Source organism: Poecilia formosa, unplaced genomic scaffold, assembly GCF_000485575.1.
Source record: "Poecilia formosa unplaced genomic scaffold, Poecilia_formosa-5.1.2 Scaffold498, whole genome shotgun sequence".
NCBI classification, from domain to species: Eukaryota; Metazoa; Chordata; class Actinopteri; order Cyprinodontiformes; family Poeciliidae; genus Poecilia; species Poecilia formosa.
The window spans coordinates 25,601-30,464 of NW_006800437.1; positions in this window are offsets into that span (position 1 = coordinate 25,601).

Genomic DNA, 4,864 nt, shown 5'->3' on the forward strand with positions numbered 1-4,864 from the left:
CCCTTCTGGCGGAGCAGAAGGGGCGGGACCAGGATTCGCCAGGGCCCACGCGTCCTCGCTATATAAGCAGCCTGCTCCAGCGCGTGAGAGAGGGGAGAGGAGTTGAAGTGGGCTTGGAGCTGAGTCGGCTTCTCCACCCAGCTCTGCTCTACAGAGGTGGCTCTTCCCTAACCTGTCTGCGCACCCCGTCGTTGTTGGGTTTTGTTTTGTTTGACCTTTCTTTTCTTTCGCAGGACTTCCCCACTTACCACCAGCTCCAGAGATGCCATCGGCCACAGGGGGCCGCCCATTTGTTGCTGTTTCGTTCTGTTGTTGTATGTGTTGCTCAATAAAGAGCATATTTATTGTTGAAGGCCGTGTTTTTGTTACGGCTCAACAAGCCGGGTCGTAACAATGATTTATTTGTAAAAGCAATAAAAATATTTTTATAGGCAGTGAAGGTGATAAAGTGCAACATAAAATAACTCAAATGTTCACTTGTTTCTGTTAGTGTCAGACTTTTTGAACCAAATCTTTGCTTTTGTTCTTTGCAAATTACCACCAAATATTGGAGATAACAAAATAAAGTTGAACTTTTTGTTGCTGACATATTCACTAATTACAGAAATACATCAATGCTTGACTTCTTTCTGTACCAATGTGCAGGATAAATATTCAGCATCTGACTGCTAGCATTAACCTCTACTTCACTTTTAGTAAAACATAAATGCAACATTTTTTAAAGTGAGTACAGTTCTTAGTGTGTGTTTTAAAGTTGTAACTTTGGTCAACATTTTGATTTATTACGGCAGCTTCTCCGTGACGTCCTTCACATCCTTATCTCAGAGTCCAATCTGTTTCATTTGTTGCTATCTGCCTCATTTCTGGTTATCTGGGATGAAGAAGCTCTGACAAATGGCCGCTGTCTGTCTACCATCTGTGCTTGTTAGCAAATCTCACAACCTCCATGTTTATCCTTCAGCGCGCTCAGTGAAAGGTAATGGTGGCCGCGTTGTTTTGGTGTGTGGGAGCAGACAGGGCTGGCGACCTTTTCACAGGGTGATCATTTAATCAACAGGCAGCCTTTCAGACACCACTTGCCATTTATCTGGGCTACAAGATTAGGTCCCACGGTGCAACAACAAACTGATCGAATCATTGTTCCCGGATGGGAAAGTGACAGCAAGAAAACACGGAAATCAATGGCTCAGCATCCAGAGTTAATATCTGGGGAATTATGGAGGCATCCATCCGTTTTCCACACTGGATCAACATGTTGACGTTCGGTACCGGAGGGAAACTGGGTCAGGCTTCTTTTTCTGTAGTGTAAACTTTGAAATTACTTTTATCTTGAGCATGATGAATGTTGCCATACGATGCTGGTCAGAGGTTTACATGCACTCTGACATGACTCCAACAGTAATTACTGGTTTTTCAAAACAGGAATTTGGTGCACCAGTTAGAATTTTGGCAGTTTCCTGTCTCTATATACATGCTCAAGTATAAATATAGAGTTTAATGTGATTTAGGTTCAAGTTGCAAAGGAAACATTTTTGTTGCCCTTTATTGGCTTCAGGCTGAAACCTATCAGAACCAGAGTTCAGCTAATCTGGTTGTTTATTTCGATGCATAAAAGCCTCCAGTTTTAATCCATGCATTTTAATATGGTTGATGTCAGGCTCATTGTTGTAGTCCTGACCTCTGCAGCCATTGCTGCACCTTATTGCTAGCTGGCTACAAATTCACCTATAAAACCCCTCCACACCTTCACTCACTCATCAATATTTCCAACACCTCTTACATTTTATGTTCTAATAAGTTCATCACCATGATTCACTGGACAAACTGTAATAAGATGAAGCTTTTCAACAGTTATAAAAAAATCAGAAATATGTTTAAAAGTCCAGTCTGCCAAGAACCAACCAATTTAACTGAACTGGATCGTTTCTTATAAGAAGAGTGGTGAAATATTGCTGTCAGATTATGGATGTCACAACTAATTTATGGAATATTTATCCAAATATTAATAGGTTTATATGTTTGCATTAACTGGATGAGAGAGGAGGTGCATGCATTTTAAACTTGTGCTCCCAGTATTTGTTTTTCCAGTGCAGTAAAACTTTCCAGTTTTAAGAGGCCAGAATGAAGGTGACGTTCCTGCTGGAGGTGAAATGTGGATCTAAACTCCTGCCTGGCTCTTTAAATGAGAAACTCCACCAGCGGAGTCTCTAAGAATAGTTTCCGCTTTGATTCATGATGTGTTGTTATGAGCCTGTCAGGGGAAAACACAGCAATTAAAATCTGTCTCATTAAATGTAAACTCTCTGCTCTTATATGACTTACAGTTAAACAGTTCTTCCTCTGACTGAAGAAAACAGCTGCTTAAGTTCAGGTTATGCTGCAACGCTAATAATACAATCCACAGGACGACTGTCAGCTTAATGCCAGAGTTTCATTTGTGACTCAAACAATCAGCTTAATGCTCTGAGTAAAAATCTAACGCCACCAGATGAATCTTTGGCCTGAATCTAATCATGATGGAAAACACCATTAGTCTTATTACAACATTCCCACTCCAACCAACAGACTCTGGGTGCAGCAGAAACTCCTCCATCAGTCGGCTCAGCATCCGGTGCACAAAACCTCAATTATCTGTTTTTACTGAATTTAATGGAGCCTGGAAAGAAAGTTTCTCATTTATGTCTAAATGTGTTTTCCTAAGAGCAACTGAAAAGCATTTTTATTTTGTGAGAACAAAATCAGCAGCCAGGAGACCAATGGTGACTTTGGAGGAGCTGCACTTCACAAACCTGACCTTTATCGATTAGAACCAACACTGATCAAAACATGTAAGGAGTTTGATTGAATGTTTACTGGAGGCGCTCTGGTCGAATGAAACCAAAACAGCCCAGTTCTGACCATTTGACCCCAAAGAAACCCAATCTGGCCACTTCCACATGCGGAACTAAATCATCTCTGATTGTCTTCAAAGCGTCTGCAGTCTGAACAGCCATGCGGCATTTTATCAGACTTTTGCATTGTTAATGTGAGACACATGAAAATAATTCTGCTGCAGAAGAAGCCAGACGGCAGACATGGCTGAACAAGATTTTGTCCTTACATTCTTTCATCTGGTGGCCATGCTGTCCCTCTCCACATCTTTAAAATCCATCCAGAGGCAGCGGCAGCCATCTTTACTGCCGTAAACAGAGCGCTGCTGCAGCCAGAACGCCACCTGTCAGCTTCAGGTCCCATCAAAATGATTTTAGTTTATTGGCTTAAGTTTGAAGTTTAGAACAGAAGGAAAACTCACTGACCAAACGGTCCCCTGCTTCACTGCTTCAACTTTTTATTTTCCTGCCCTGTGTATATATTTTAAAAACTGGTCAAAGAACATCCCACAAGTGCAACAACAGCTATGGTACATTTACTTTACAAGGCCTGGACTCGCATCACTCAGAGAGCCACTTCGTAAATTCCTGGTCAAATTCATGCGGCGACACGTTTCATGCACCACTGCAGCAAACACAAGAAGTGCATATTAGAAACAGGCTGACAGGGTGGAGAAACAAGTACCAGCACAGAGCACGCTTCCTCACAGCCACACGCCTGCATGTTCCACATATTAAATATGAATCAATTACATAAGCAGCCTGGACCCAATCATGTTTCTGAACGGAAAACGAACTCAAATTTTTCATCCGTTTCCCTGCAGGGTAGAAAGAGAAGATACGAGTTCTCAGAGGAACCAGAACCTCTAGCTTCAGACGGAGATCTGGGTGGATCAGGGCTAAACGGACTGAGACACAGCTGGATGAATGCATTAGTTATGCAGCTTGTAACAAATTCATTTACATCTATACCAGGCTCATTACCGTTTCTTTCAGGCCGATTGCGTCCTAACTCATTCTCCTTTATTGGCACTGCTGTGACTGTGACAGCGTGAGCGCTAGCTGTTAGCCTGAGGTGATAGATGACGGGACGGGAACGCGGCCAGCACACGGAAAGCCGAGTCTGAAACACAAAGAGCTGGAAAGATAAATGTTTGATGCTATAAACAGGACAGAGTTTGTAATGCGCTCCTACAGTTTCCATGAAAGCCTGGAAAACTGGGCAGCAGTGAAAAGGTTCTGGGTTTGAATCCCAGCCTGGGATGTTTCTGCATGGACATCCCAGTTCTCCCAGTGAATGAGTGGATTCTCTCTGGTTACTCCAGCTTCCTCCAACTGTCCAAAAACCTGTTAGGTTCATTGATTACTGTAAAAATGCTGTGTGTGCACGGCAAAAACACAAAATCCTAACAAGTCTTTTAGTTTAGTTTAGTTTCTTGTGCAAATATCTTAGTTCACTTGTTTGTATGATGACAAAACTAACTTACAAGTAACTTCAACATATAGGAGCTTCAATTAAGTCAGTAATTCTTGGATGTTGATGAAAACTTCTAGTTCCATTTCAATCTAGTCTCTCATTTTTTATTTACGGAATAGTAAGTGATTTTATTTCACTTAAGCTGCTGAACAGAAAAGAAAATATTCAAACAACATAAAAGTGAAACTTTTTAGAAGGTTTTTGTCTCATCTCATCTGGAAAAACCTAGACAGTTGAGAGACAGTTGACAATATAAACAGCCAAACATGTTGGAGGCGGATTGACGTTCTGGGCTTTATATGCTGCTAACAGATGGAATAATGAATTGTGAATATTTGGCCATCAGGTTTTTCTTTACTTGAACCTGAAGCACGTTTGTGTTTTTCAATAGCTAAAGAGCTAAAGGACACCAGCAAGTGATGGTTTGGAGTGGCCTAGTTAAAGTCTGGACTTGGATTTAGATATTTTAACAGTCTGCTGGAAAGAAGAGCAGGCCACATGTCCTCCACTGTAAAGT